The 16,114-nt window shown below is 41.1% G+C and overlaps 1 long non-coding RNA gene across 1 annotated transcript; it reads right to left on the bottom strand.

The window, feature by feature from the left end:
* Positions 1-1,961: 1,961 nt before the first annotated feature.
* Positions 1,962-2,222, bottom strand: LOC120439211. The gene is made up of 2 exons (XR_005612460.1): positions 2,156-2,222; positions 1,962-2,074 (listed from the first exon to the last, which is right to left on the bottom strand). It is a non-coding gene; the product is annotated as an uncharacterized LOC120439211 (long non-coding RNA).
* Between the last annotated feature and the right edge of the window lie 13,892 nt (positions 2,223-16,114).

The following is a 16,114-nucleotide window of genomic DNA, read 5'->3' as shown; positions in this document are numbered from 1 at the left end:
TCCGCGGGAGCGCAGACAGCTGCGCCCAGATTACTTACAGCTACTTCCGTACAACAGATATAACATGCTGTAACAGTTGTTGAAATCTTAGTATTTGACCACCAGGTGGAGCTCTTGTAATTATAATGTAATTAATGCATTTTATTTTGTATGGTTTTTTTTGTTTTTTTTGTTTTTTTATGTTGAGCATGTTAACATTTTCTTTTTTGCATACAGGATTGGTGTAAAGTTTAATTTAGTGTAATGTTTGTTTATATTTTGTGAATTTTTTATTGCAATATGTTTTAATGCTGAAATATAATTTTCTTGTACATTTGTATTCTTGTTCGCTTTGAGGGCCCCCGAAAAGCGCTATATAAATGCAATCTATTATTATTATTATTATTATTGTTATTATTATTTTTATTCACCAGTTCTACAGTGTACCTGTGTACGTTAAGAGAAGCACAGTAAACATCAGTAAAGAAGAACTCTTGTGTCTCTTGTGTATGTGTACAAGCCAGCATACATGCGGTAAGATGAACACAGCTTCAACCGTCTGTTTGTTGAAGAATAGTAATGCAATCCCACCACATTTTCTCGCTGTAACGATAGAAATAGTAATTAGTTAGATTAATCGTTACTGAGAAAAGTAACGTGGTTATTTGTAATGCCGTCATTCCCATCACTGCTTATTATCCTTACTACCGTTGTTTACAGTGCTGTCGGGTGCTGTTTTTTCTTTTCTTTTCAAAAATGACCTCTGCAAGAAATCCCAATTTCTGCTGTTCAAAACTGAAGAAATTGAAACTTTTTAAAATTATACCAAATTGCAAAACTCTTAGCTGTGTCTCTACTCAAACCTCTGTAACTTTGCTCTGCTTCACTTCAGTTTTTGATCTACTGAAGAATAGTTTTATCTGCTATAAAAAGCCAGGCCAGGAAAATCTCCTTCATTTTTTCCCCTGTTTTATCCTCAGTTTCTTTGACACAAAAAGCAACTGATGTGATGCTTACACCTCTGATGAAGTCTCAGAAGTGTCAGTACTGATAAATCATCAGAATTATGATATTTCTGATTTTCTGAGGCAAAATCGAATTGAATCAAAGGGATTATAGAAATCAGTGACGATACCCAGCTCTACTGGTCACCTGTCCACCTGTCCTGTCCTTGGCCCAGGTTTACCTGCTCCTTATTTATGTAATTTAACTGTAATTAAATTACAATATTGCAATATTGCAAGACAACTGCAATATTTCCTTTTGATTAAAATAAAAAAACAGTTTATTCCATGTACAAAAAGTAGTTATATAGTTAGCCTGACGGACAACAAAATATATATATATATATATATATATATATATATATATATATATATATATATATTTTTTTTTTTTTTAAAGAGTTTAATCATAGTTAAAACTAATCATGTAAAACTGCAAACTGAGAAAATGGCCATATTAACTACTACAGCAGAATTATGTTTATTTTTTGAAGAAAAATGTAACAATACGATTGAAATGTTCACCGTGTCAGTGACTGCTGGTTGGTTTTGATGTGACTGAGGAAACAAAGAGCTAAAAGTCTTCAGTATCAAACACAAACACTGCACTGAAGCTTTTCTCTGTGGCTTAAAGACACTGAATGATGCTCCGGCTGTTTTTAGGTTGAGGTTGGGGGTTAGACATTATTCTTTGTTTTCTTCAGTGGAGAGAGGTGTTTGTCGTTTAGCCACAACCAAACCGGTACAAGTCAAATTTTCCATTTGACACCTTTGTGAAACCCACATAACCACACGAGGAAAACATCTGAGACTAAAAGTTTATTAATCCTGCAGAGAAACTGCTCACTGCTGTGGGAACAAAAGCCAACAAACATCAACTCAATGAATTGACTCTCAGTAAGTAGTTCTGGGTCATCAGAGTCTAATTCAGGGATAAAAAGACATAAAACATATAGAAATCTGTAACATGTGGATGTCCTCTGGTCTGAGGTGCTGGGGGGACCAGTTAGAGACCAGCAGCTGGACGTCAGTGGTTGGACTGGTGGACTACTTCAGTGAAGAGTAGACGACGTCTGGCTCTGGTTTAAAGTCTGAACACAAACACACACAGTTCAAACAACAGGAAACATGATTACAAGCTTTGTAGCTCAATTAAGACCTCCAATCTCCACCTCTCTGCATCACACACAGTCCCAGTTCAGACTTTACTGGGAACCAGCTCAGATACAAGTCACAGAGCTTCCATACTGCTCACACACGGCCTAAAATGCTTTCATTTTTTTCAAAAATCGACAGTGTGCCTTATGTATGAATTCTGGTTGAGCTTACTGACCTCAGTTTGACTTATCTGAATGTTTTGTTTCACTTAATGCGCCTTATAATCCGGTGTGCCTTATGGTCCGAAAAATACATTATATGACAAAAATACAAATCCATCCTACCTTCTCTGTTTTAGGTTGTAAACAGACAATCAGACAAAAAGTATGAAGGTAAATTTTTGATTGATTGACTGATAATACTTTATTCATCCCGAGGGAAATTAGGTTAAGGCTGCGAGCCTTGCCAGCACCATCTTACCTTTCTGACCATACATATATTACACAAACATCACATGGGGAAGACAGGTCAGAGAGGTATAACAATGGAAAATGCACAACATGAGAAAAAACAAGGATGAAAAAAAAAAATAACTCCCCCAGACTGAGCTCCAACAGGGAGATCAGTTTGAGAACAAAAAAACAAAACAAATCAGCACATAGCAGATGAATCATCCCATCTCACAAAATAGAAGACATAAGCTTCGAAGGCGTTTGAAGGGGGTGGGGGGGGTGAGTGTAGGTCTGTGTCAATGTATATGCATATGTGTGTGTGTGTGTGTGTGTGTATGTGTGTGTGTGTGTGTGTGTGTGTGTTCTGTGTTCAACGGAGAGAAAGTGTTCCTTCACCCGGTTAGGCAAAAGTCAACAATCTTGAATGAGGAGGGAGAGAGTCATAACAAGCAGTGTTATTCCCGTCAGCTTTTGCCTTGAATATCCAGCTGGCACTAGGGGACCGCAGAAGATGAAGATGGTAGTTGTTTTGGTTAGTGCGAACAAACTGCATCCAATTTTACAGTTGGTCAAATGTGCGTCACTGGTCACAGGTCTCTCAATTCCCATTGTTCTTCTTCAAGATGTTATCCATATAGAAGAGCCATGAGCTTCTCCAAGATCTTATCCATATACTTATCCTTATCCACTGAGTACACACAGCCCTGCCCATCTTCTATCATGTCGGCCAGCCTTGTGGGATTTTGAACAGCTGTAGCCACTTCTTGCAGATGTGTTGGATGGTGCACACTTTACCTTTTCAATGACAGCTGCTGCTGCTGGGGATCGAGCTGGTCTGACTCGCATCTGGATCTTGGGAGTGACAAGATTTTCTCCCAGTTCTTCCAGGAAAAGCTGACATCGGTACAATTTGCCTGCATTGCAATGTTGGTTGATTTCAGTCCACAGGACATAGGCATTGTAAGCAGACACATCCAAAATATTGTTAAAAAATTACCAAGGGCCAACAAGCTGTCTTGCGCTGGTAGCTGGATGTCGCTGTGATTTGTCAAGATTGTCTACTCCTCCTTTGGTGGAGTTGTAGTCTAGGATCATTTGTGGGGTTTTTTGTCTTCTCTTGTGCTCAGAGATGCATTATGCTCATAACAAGAACACTCTTATTTTTCTTTGGGCAGTATGAAACAACTGTTGCTTTCTCAGTGAAAACAAATATTGAGGAATGCAGAGATCTTCCCTGCATCTTCAAAATTTCACTGGGAAGTTCTGGCTTATTTCTTCTGATTGTTCCCAACATAGTCACCTTTCTCTTCTGAAGTTCCTCTCCAACACAATAGGATGTAAAGAAATTACAAAGTGACACGTGATGTTATGCCCTTGCAGCCCTTCACACATCTGCAGCACCACACGCATCCCCTGATTCTTCTCAGATGCTCCTCCAGGTAGCTTTTCAGTGTACACTTGCATATTCCATGCATAGCTAGATTTTGCATCACAGGCTGCCCATATTTTAATGCCATACTTGGCCAGCTTGTTGGGGATATACTTTCGGAAAGGACAGCGAACCCTGAATGGGACAAGGCTGTCATGGTCCTGGGTCGTGCGACCCAGTGTTTTGAGTTTTGTCTATTTTGTTATTTATTGTTTGTTTAGGTTCATTAAGTTATTCTAGCTCATTTGTTATTATATTACTCTTGTGTTAAGTCTCCCTTGCCCTTCATGTGTTTATGCCTGTGTGTCTTATGTTGTCAAGTTCATGTTGTCGTTCCTGTCATCTTCCCCTGTACTCGGTCTCCCTGGTTCGTGTGCCTACCCGTTATGTGTCATGTCTGTGTGGCTCTTGTTGTCTAGTTTGTTTCATGTCTATGTCTCCGTGTTTCCTGTTTTATTTTGAAAAGGGATCTTGTGTTCTGTGTTCATGTGGTTGGTTTTACTCTTTCCTGTGCATCATTATATTTATCCTAGTCAGCTGTTTCCTCATGTGTCTCTACTCCCCCTGATTGCCTTATGTGTGTATTTAAGTCCTCTGTTTTCTGAATGTCATTGTCAAGTCGTCTGTTATCCCCACCATTGTCTTAGTCATAGTCATTCTTTAGTCTTAGTCATGGTAGTTCATAGTATTTGTTTCTTAGTGATTTTTAGTTTGCTCAGGTTTCCATGTTTAACCCCTGCTACCATCCAAATAAAGGATCGCTTTCTGTTTAAACCTGCAACTCCTCGTCCACATCTGCTTTGGGGTCCTGTTTCAAAAAACACACCGGCGCACCCCGCCGTGACAAAGGCGCTCATTAACAGTAACGTGGGGACCAGGATTGTACAACAATTTCCACCCATTTATCCCATAGAGGGTTTTCACCTACGTCTGGGCGGTAACCTGCATGCACTGCCATATTGGAGGCACTCCGAGGTAAACACTGCAATGGATCAATGTCCGAAACCACAGAAAAGCTCTTCAAAATCAAGTCACCAGCGACAGATGTCTTGTGAATGCCAAGGTAAGTAATGCAATAACATCTTTAATCAACCAAGCTTTAACTGTATGATATCATCCCTTACTAAAACGTAGCATACTTCGATTATATTTTATTAAGTATGCTTAACTATAGAAAAGAAATGAGCAGAACAAATTCGGATGTTGTCCAGATTTTTGCCTTGTAAATCCTGGTTTAGCTTCACTAACCACAACTGCTTCCTTTCCTCTGATAACTTTCGGCATTGTTCTCCCTGATTTGTAATAACTTTTGGCAGTCTGTAAAACTGCAAATGTTTTTCATGATCTGACCAATTGGTCAGACCTGTATTGATGGACAGGGCCAAACATTCAAACATGGTTTTCTATTGCCAGAATTAAGTCCAGTAAATTTACTCGCCAGAGATTTAATGTGTAAATGAAACATAAATTTCATGTCCAGTCATGATGGCATAACCATCCCACTGTCAGAATGTGACTATGCAATGGTGAAATACAGCCCGGTGACCCTTGGCTTTGTGCATGAATAGAGGCTGGGCACAGGGCCACTTGCTGGAATTTTTTTTTTTTTTACAAACAGAATGTGACTTCATGCCTTGAGATGCCTGTTTATGGCTGCTGAGGGCCTGCACTGAATTCTTTACTGTGCTTCACACAGCCCTCATGAGAGATATGAGGAGGAGTGGTAAAGAGTGAGAATGATAAACTAACTGTGTAATGTTTATTTCAGAGCACCGCATTTTCTATGATTGAGATTTAATCCGTGGAGGAACAAAAGAAGTTGTTCATAATGGATGCATCCACCCCAAACATTTCCCCTTGACCGGTCTAGTGACAGCAGGTGGAAAGACCTGGGCAGAGTTGTGGACAATTGTAGCACAGCTCGCAATTAGCGAGTCACGGAGTGAAACTTAAGTCTGAGTTCACACCAAGAGAGTATCAGAAACTAATTAAAGCCAGGAGCAGTGACTGCAACTCTGCATGCTACAGCACCTGAGGTTCTAATTCCCACACCATATTGTTACATCAGGAAGCATAAACTTTCCTGTGAATTTTTTTGGCTGATCTTTGGATGTTGCCTAGCACTAGGTTGATTTTATCAGTGAGGTTTGGGTTGTTTTCTTTCTCTAAGAGAGAGAGAGATGGTTTTATGCTTGAACATGTCTGCAACGGGCTCTAGTAAGAGTTATTTTAATGGTATTTGATTGGCTACGTTTGTTTTTGCTTTTGTTACAGTGTACTGAGATAAGAAATCTGAGAGGTGTTATCCACAGGTGGTGATATTTTGTGAGTTCATGATTTGACAATCAGCTCTCTTCCTGCAAGATTGAAATTTAAAGAGCTATGAAAAAAGGGGGACTGTCATGGTCCTGGGTCATTTTGGCCCAGTGGTTCTCTGTGTTTTCTGTCAGCTCTCGTTTGGCTCTCAGTGAAGGCGGTCGCACTTTTTCTCCTCTCCTCTCCCTTATCTTCCCTGCTTAGCTTCTTATGTCCTTGTCTAGTCTCGTGCTTTTTGCATTACTTTTCCCTGGAACACTCTCTCACAGCCTGTTCTCTAAAACCTAAAAGAGGAATTATGGATTTGATCAACTGGTCTCTGAATGCAATTGACACCCCTTCTCAACGAGAAGTCTGGGCTTGGGTGAGCCTGACTGCTGAATATATTTACCTATTCGGAACCATGATAACAGGGTTCTTGCTGATCAGAGCTGGCTTGGCCCTGGCTTATCAAAGAATTAAGGAAGCGGAACCGGCTGTTCAAACCCCCACAAAGCTGCCCGCTGGGATTAAAACGATGGGATGAGGCGTGAGTTTCTCAAAATGGGTCATTGAGTGCAACACGGATGAGACCTTGGAGAACCGCACAGCTGCCGTGAATACTCGTAATACAAGACCTCTGAGTGCAAACTGATTACATCTGGAGGGGCTCGCTTGGAATAACACCTCTGGGCAAAATTGATCACATCTTGGGAAGTGCACCGCAGTTGTGAGTTCTCAGAATCGGCTCTTTGACCACAAGAATGACAACACCACGGAACGTAAGTTTGGATAACATCATAGGAAGCTCACAGCTCTCAAACGGGAAATTGAGAGACCAGTGTTGGACTGTTAGAACAGCTTTGAAATTTGTATGAGTTGTTCGCACTAAAGCTAAAACCATCATCATTTCATGTGGCTACCCCTTCAGCGCCAGCTGTGGGCTCAAGGCTGGAGCCGAACAGAAACTCCCTGATGACGACTGTGTTTTGTCTGTTCCTCCCCATCCTATGCAAGGCCACCTGAGTTGGCTGGAAGACTGTTTACTTAGCCTGGCAGGGCGAAGGACACTGTCTCAGCTTGAATCTGGACACGCATACACATACACACATACTGATATGCACACACTCTTCCCCCCTTCCTTTCCAAATGCCTTCAATGCTTGTTTCCTGCGGGGGAACACGGAGGGTCTGTGTGCCGCGCTGGAAAGATAGCGCTGTGCAGGGCGGCTGCTGTGTTCGCTTCGGATTACTCCTCACCCCCCACCCAACCCTGTGGCTTGTCATGTCTTTCACAATGTTGTGCTGTGGACATTTATGTGCTTTTTTTGAGTTTTTTTTGTTTCCTGTTCTCATGCTGTCGTACCATGGAAGCACAGCATGAGTAGAGGTCCCTTTTTTTCCTCTTGTACTTTCCCATTGTAGTGTACATTTCAGTGTTTTTCTGTAACGCTACCGATCTCCGACTTGTATCCCCATGTATTGTCTGTGCTGTGTGTGTAACGTCGGGGGGGGGGGGGTTGCTTGATTGATTGATTGATTGATTGATATTTTGCATTATGTTGAGGATTACTTCAGGTTTCCTAGGTTGTTCTATTCAGTATTGTTTATTAGATGCCCCCCTGTGTTGTTGCCTTCTGTGTCTTTCTGTGTGACTGTCTCTATAGTAGGGATGGGTATCGTTTAGGTTTTATCCGATACCGGTGCCAAATCGGTACTTTTGAAATGGTGCTGGTGCTTAAACGGTGCTCGAACCGGTGCTTAAAGAATGGAGAACACAAACTTCATTTTTTTAAAATGCGTTTTTGAAGAATTAACCACACATTTACATGGTAATGGACCTTTTCTGCCATGGAGTGCTTAATTGGCCTCTGGCCCTTTAAACTCTGAGGGGCTGTAACTTTGGTTTCTTTTGGTCACTTTGCATGATTGACACCTCTTTTTAATTGTTTGAGCCAATAGAGTCACAGTAACGATGCCACGTTCACGTTACTTCAACCAATCAGGCGTTGTAATGCCAAAACCCACGTGGGCCCAAAATTACTGCATGTGACGTCTGTCCAGTCACGTGTCTATAGGTGGGTCTAAAATGGAGGTTGTTGACGGAAAACGGCTCTAATGCGGCTAGGTAGGCATGGTAACTGTCGGCAATCACGTGGTTACCGGCTACCGGTGAAAATAACAGAAATCTGGACGGTAAGCCAATTTCTGTCTTAGCGCATTTGCGCTGCTGTGTGTTTTTGTGGTCTTCTTTTGCGGCTCATTCAGTGAATTCTGGTCAGAGTGTGGTGAAAATTGGTGTTTGGAATTGGTGATAGCTCTGGAAGATAACCAGCCTTTCTTTAGCCGGTTACATGAAGTCTGGAGAATTTCTGGTTCGCCTTGTTTGTTTAGCGGACTTGTGCGCATTTGCATAACTGCTTGTTTAATCATGGCTTGTTTTCGTTGAGTTTGGTGGTTGTAGAAATGGTTTATATTACATTTTAGTTGAGATTCAGAGGTTTCTGCGGATACCGCACATGTCTGGACTTATATTTCTCACCCCGTGTTATAACCGATTAAACGTGATCTCCTCCTTTTTGCTCGCAGTACCAGGGGCATGGGGCTTAAAGCACTTGTTGCAGGCTGCTGAGTTTGCATCTTTTGCTGTGAAGTACAGCCAGACTTTTGACCGCTTCGCCTTGGGCATTTTTAATCTGTAGCTCTGCTCTAAAAGAACGTACGTACCTGGGCCCGCCTACTATCCTTGTAAAGGTAAAATGATTGGCTAGAATCCAAAGCGAATGACATCTCAAGAAAAAAAAAAGCACCGAAATAAAGCACCGAAATGTGCGCTGCTTTTCGGTCTGGTTACTACCGTTTATGTCAGAACCGGTGCCATCACGGCACCGGACACCGGTACCCATCCCTACTCTATAGTGATGTGAGTTATTGTGCTTTGCTCCCACTCCTTTTGTTCCATGTTTTCCTCTTCCCTCCGTGTATCCCTTCATGTTCTGTCTCTCTCCATCTCTCTCTCCAGGCTGTCTCTGTGTACTTCCTTTGTTATGTTTAAGGTCCACGTCTTGGTGTCAGCGTTTTCAGTTTCATGTCCTCCCCATCCTGTCAAGTGTAATTGTCCTCAGCCGTGTTCCTTGTGTGCTTCCACTTCCCTCATTACCTTCTGTGTAATTTATGTCAGAGTCTCCCTCTGTTTCGTGTCGCGTCGTATCTCAAGGTTGTGTGCATTTCCTTGTGTCTCCCCTGTGCCTTAGCCTTAGTTTCTCCCTGTATACTTTTGTATCGCTCCTTGTGTTTCTGTTAATAAAGTTGTGCCTTTTGAGTTTTTTCCCGTGTGTCTTGACCCACGCGCTTGGGTCCTGTCCTGCCTACACACAGCCGCTCCTTGACAGGGACCGCAGAAAATATAGATGCCGGCCAAGGGGCAGAATAATCGCCTGATCTATGCAACCAACCAAAGGGTAGTCGACCCCTGAGGTTGAAGAAACAAGAGGAGCAGAGTATCACCCAACTGGAAGACACTAGTAGCTGCAGAAATAAAGGTCAAAAGCTCCTCGGACAGAGGTTCTAGTCTGAGTACGTGGGAAAGGTATAAGGTAACACCAAGATAAGGTTGGGGGAGAACTGGAGCACCAAAATAAAGCTGATGGAGAACTGGAGAGTGATGGGAGTGTTATCTGTAACTACTGTTGTTGTTGTAATCTTTTGTTTGTTTGTTTGTTGTTTTTTTTTTTTGGGGGGTTGCATCTGAATTGCCCAAAAAACCAAAGCTCATCCCACTGCCGTTCCTTTAGTGGACTTGAAGTTGAATATATTTAAGCGCTCTGTAAGTAAGAAAACTGATTTATGTCTGTCCTATTATGGAAGCATAGAGGTGGACTACGTTACAGGATCCACAACAGCGTTCACTTTTGATCTATGCTCAGTAATAAAATGTGGGGTGGGCCTAAGGGGCAAGAAGAAATAGACCTCACAACGCTGGACGCTGAGGTGTAAGTGGTCTCTTAGGAAAGAGATCAAAAGGGGGAGTTGTAAGAATATACCAGGGGTTGGCAACCTTTCTGATGATGAGAGCCATCTAAAATTTCCTCTGAAGTCAATGTGCCATGTGATTGCATTAGCAATAAATTTAATAACGCTCTATATTAACAGTTCCACACTATATAGAACAACTTTATACAATTATATTTGTTCTCAGATATTGGCAGCTATCAGCGAATAGTTATCAGCTATTTTGAAACAAAAAAAGACACTTTTTATCGATAACAAGAACTCCATATAACAGCATATGAACTGTACAACAGAAAATGCAAATGCTATTTATGGTCTGCTCACAACAATGATAAGAAAAATAAATTGAGCCAATATGGCATGTTTGTTAATACAGGGATACACATGTTAATGTGAGCATTCAGATGGCTACCTGAGGACACTCTTCATGTGAGAGAAAATCTGCTCACACAGATATGTAGAGCCAAATACTGTAAATAAGGCCTCTGCAATGTTGTGAAGACAGTTAAACTTGACAGGTAGTGATGTCCAGCAGGTGAAAATGCAGCTCCATGAACACGCACAGCTGTGGATTCCAGCTGCGTCTCTAGTTCTGCAAATTTTGACCCCCACAGACTCAAGCTTTTCATTTCAATCAGCTGCATTTCGATGTTGCATTAACTAGCATTAACTCAGCCAGTTAATGCGAGACAAATACAGCTGCTCATGAAAGCTTTCTGGTTTGATCAGTCTTGAGTCTACAGATGCATCCATGTATTTCCGTGGTGCTGTTGCTGCACTGAGCGGATAGCTCCTGAAGCATTTGAAGTGTCAAAATGTGGAAATTTCAACACCGCTTGAAAAAACTGCCAGCTAGCCACGTCCCTCTCACCGGTAGGCTAAGTTATTTTTAGCCAATTACAAGTTGAATCTGGTAGTTGGGGTTGTTATGGGCAGAAATCTGTGCCATCAGAAACTGAATTTGAATAAGTTAAATTTGAATTTGAATTGCTCGCATTGAATCTGAATTGTAACTTGAATAAAAGCTTTAGAAAACTGAATTTGAATTAGTCTAATTTGAAATTGAATTTCTGGTTTGAAAATGATCATCACACTTGAATTTTATATTTTGAAAATGAATTCATTTGCTTTGAAACTGCATTTTATCCTTTAAAAATTCAGCTCTCGAATAATTTCAGTTTTACTCTCACCATTCAGTTTCAGTTCTACAATTCAATTTCAGTTCCAAAATTCAGTTTTTTTGGAACTTACATCCGGTTCAAGACTAAACGAGCGCAGATTAATAGAACTACGTTTTACCAGCGGACTGAAAAATCTACAGCGTCTTGAGTTGAATTAAGACTTCAGAAGTCATTCGTCATGTCGAATGATCAGCGGATAAACTCTCAGGTTGGTAATAAATGTATTACATGTATAAGAACAAGCGTCATGTTAACAAATGATAGCCGTACAGTAACTTTTATGCTTATTGTAGCTGCTAGCTAAAAACGCTAATTTAGCGTAGTTTGCCCTGATTTCAGCTTTGACAACCAAATACAGTACGATCGACTGTTTCTAGTAGAAATCCAAAGTTGTCATCTTGGACCCTCTCAGAGCCCTGTATGCTTGCAGAGACCCCTACAGTAGGGAAACATGCAAAACGTGTCCAGACCTTTGTATTTGAGCTTTATTTATGTCTTACACAGCATCCCAACTCTTTAGCTAACTTAATAACTTCAGCTAAAGTGAATAGTTAGTCTAATTCATTAGTGCAGCATTACTGGATCACCTCTGTTTGAAGTGAAATAATATGATATACAACTATCACTGAAACAGCAATTTGGCCATATTTCAGAGCTGCAACATCACTGGAGTGCCCAAAAGCACAAGGTGTGCAATACTCAGAGACATGGCCAAGGTAAGAAAAGCTGAAAGACGACCACCACTGAACAAGACACACAAGCTGAAACATCAACACTGGGCCAAGAAATATCTCAAGACTGATTTTTCTAAGGTTTTATGGACTGATGAAATGAGAGTGAGTCTTGATGGGCCAGATGGATGGGCCCGTGGCTGGATTGGTAAAGGGCAGGGAGCTCCAGTCCGACTCAGACGCCAGCAAGGTGGAGGTGGAGTACTGGTTTGGGCTGGTATCATCAAAGATGAGCTTGTGGGGCCTTTTCGGGTTGAGGATGGAGTCAAGCTCAACTCCCAGTCCTACTGCCAGTTTCTGGAAGACGCCTTCTTCAAGCAGTGGCACAGGAAGAAGTCTGCATCCTTCAAGAAAAACATGATTTTCATGCAGGACAATGCTCCATCACACGCGTCCAAGTACTCCACAGCGTGGCTGGCAAGAAAAGGTATAAAAGAAGAAAAACTAATGACATGGCCTCCTTGTTCACCTGATCTGAACCCCATTGAGAACCTGTGGTCCATCATCAAATGTGAGATTTACAAGGAGGGAAAACAGTACACCTCTCTGAACAGTGTCTGGGAGGCTGTGGTTGCTGCTGCACGCAATGTTGATGGTGAACAGATCAAAACACTGACAGAATCCATGGATGGCAGGCTTTTGAGTGTCCTTGCAAAGAAAGGTGGCTATATTGGTCGCTGATTTCTTTTTGTTTTGTTTTTGAATGTCAGAAATGTATATTTGTGACTGTGGAGATGTTATATTGGTTTCACTGGTAAAAATAAATAATTGAAATGGGTATATATTTGTTTTTTGTTAAGCTGCCTAATAATTATGCACAGTAATAGTCACCTGCACACACAGATATCCCCTAAAATAGCTAAAACTAAAACAAACTAAAACTACTTCCAAAACATTCAGCTTTGATATTAATGAGTTTTTTGGGTTCATTGAGAACATGGTTGTTGTTCAGTAATAAAATTATTCCTCAAAAATACAACTTGCCTAATAATTCTGCACTCCCTGTATTCTGTGAAAAAAACAGAAATTACAATGTTTTATGATGCATTGTACTGCTAATTTATAAGAAATACTATTTGCAGAGAATCATGGCCTTACAGAACAAAACATACTGCACAGGAAGCAAAGGTTGCAACTTAGGCTCACTGAAAGACAGAAAGAACGTGACAGCTTAGTTTGGAGGGGGGCCGAAGCTATAAGAACGTGAGAAATGGTCAGACACTTCGAGATTTTGCCAGACACCCTCCTGTGCACATCTCCCATCCAGATGTTTTTTAATGCTCAAAGTGTTATATGGAATAAAGAGAATTGTATGCATTAAAGAGATTGTTGATTGAGCATTAAATACCGAGTGTTTTTCTTCCTTCAGCCCGAAGATCAAAGAATTGGGGTATTTAACAAGTCCCGTCCCAGAAGATGGATAAACCCAGCATTTCATGAACACTGTCCATCACACCATGGGGGTCTCCAATGATGACTCAAACTAAATGGTCATATTTAAGACTGCCTTCACAAAGGACCTATCCTAACATGTTGCCACACTCAATAAGATAAGATAGCTACTGTGCTTGACCTACGTTTTAAGGATTTAAAGTGTCTTGCAAAGGGAGAGCGAGCCCCCTCCTCCTTCTCACTTGCAGGTCACATGGTAACAAGAAAGAGAGCTGCCTTGAGTTCTGAAAATGTGAATAGGGCTTTGGAGCGTGATGTCACGGGGGTGGGCGTGGAAAGGATTTTGGCCTGATCCGACATTTTTGGGGTCAAAACAAAGCGCAAGCGAAAAAGGAGAAAAAGCACACACAAGAGCCATGGTTCGTACTTGCTGTGTGGTCCACTGCAATGTTCGATCGCACGACCGGCAAGTGAATAGGCTTGAAAATGGTTTATCTTTTCATTCTTTCCCAACCTGGAAGCAACATGAGGCAGCTCATGTATCGGATGTTACCAAACGAAGGCGTCTAGCCTGGATAGCAGCTGTGAGACGAGCTGATATCCAGTTCTCTTCCATCTCCAAATATCTGTTGGTGCTCCAGACATTTTCATTCCGGTAAGTTCTAAATATGTTCATATCAAGGGCGTAGATTTGGCATGGACGGAAGGGACATGTCCCCACCAATATCCAGCGATTATTGAATTGTCCCCACCAATAATTTGATCTCTTCGAGTAAAGAAAAACAAACCCGATAAAAAGAAAAAAAAACGATCTGTCAACATCTCATTCACCCAGCGGTGCAGAAAGAGTTAAATTACGTTCTCTACTGGAGTCCTGCCTCATGTGACAAATACGGCCGATGTGATTGGCTGTGCCTTTCAGGGAGCTCTGTTTAGTTTTAGCAGCGACAATCCTGCGCTGCGAGGACCTGCAAGGAGGAGAGGAGGATGGCGGCAAAAAAGGAAGAACCTGGATATAAGAAAGTATTTTTCAAAGAAACCTGTAAGTCACTTAAAGTCAAGTTCACTCATAAAATGTGTCCGTCATAATAACGTTACAGGCTATGCTACGCCATACATGCCAACCCTCCCGATTTTTCCGGGAGAATCCCAAATTTCAGTGCTTCTCCCGACAATCTTCCGGAGCCACCATTCTCCCGAATTTCTCCTGATTTTCCACCCGGACAACAAAATTGAAAAACCATATCCCAGATTGGCTCAGCCAATTCCAGTTTCCAACAATGGCTACTACTACTGCAGCTACTTAGTTTTAATATTACTCTTATTACTCTTTCTGGGTCGCAAAATAAACTTTTAACATACTTTCAGGCGAGAATGTAGCTGTGTAAACTTCAAATATCTGTGTTATTGTACTTACATTATAATCAATCAGCTCCCTTTTGTCCACCTAAAATATATTTACAGAACTATTTTTGCATTTGTTGCAATTTCAGCTGTCCTCTTGGCCATACTACTCTTAAGAGAAACATTTTTAAAGTAAACAAGAATTTTTTTAACTGCATAAATAAAGGATACATAAAAGTCACTGCCAAAAACTGATTGCGGCTTCTACCTTGTTACAGGAATGTTGTTTGTTGCTCAAGATGACTTGACATAATTCGTGAGGGATATATTTGACACATATTATAGACCAACAAGTTATTTATAGCAGTTTAAATACAAGCAATCAGTTTTTGGCAGACAATCAGTTTTTGGCAAAACACCTGGTCCTCAGGTGGACGCAGCCTCTGAATTTGGACACCCCCGGCCTGTTTCTGGCCGGACAATAATAACGGTGACATTTAACTTATTTTATCCGATAAATAAACATTGTAAAATTCAAGTTTTACAATGCCCAACAGCCCTTTTGAATGTCTCCCTAATTCTGAGGTCTCAAGTATGTGTTAGGAGTGGTATACATGTACATGTGCTAGGCTTTGGCCCACATCAGTCTAAAATTGTATGTAACCATGAATAACGTGTTGCCATGTCTGCCAGGAGAGACTGGACAGTATAGATGTAAAACAAATATGCCAGCAGTTCATCTCAGTTAGCGAGAGGAGAAGGCATGTGTTTGGCTCCTTCACATAGTGGACATTGAGTTGTTGTGTGGGGCACCAGTAGTTCATGTCTGTTGCTGTAACAGTAGTTCATGTTTAGAATAAAAAGTCCCAGCTCACTGATTTGATCGGGGCAACAGTGCGCCTAAAATGTTGCATAATTTTAGTGAGAGATCTTTTACTTTGTGGTAATCTTAGATGAGTAGTTTTATGGACAAAAACCAGCAGGTCAATCAGTGTTCCCTTAGTGCTAATGTATCAGAGATGTTGGTGTACTATAACTGAACTAATGTTGTTAAGTCCTTAAAGTCATATTCTTTTATTGTCTTGACTGTATTTGAAGCTATTTTTATTTTTGTATGATACCTGATTTATATGGAATATAGCTGAAGTAAACTAAAGTCTAAAATACTTAGTCATTTGTTTAATAGTAATTTAACATTA

This window comes from Oreochromis aureus, linkage group 3 (assembly GCF_013358895.1).
Source record: "Oreochromis aureus strain Israel breed Guangdong linkage group 3, ZZ_aureus, whole genome shotgun sequence".
Lineage (NCBI taxonomy): Eukaryota > Metazoa > Chordata > Actinopteri > Cichliformes > Cichlidae > Oreochromis > Oreochromis aureus.
This window is presented reverse-complemented; position numbering and strand designations above follow the sequence as displayed.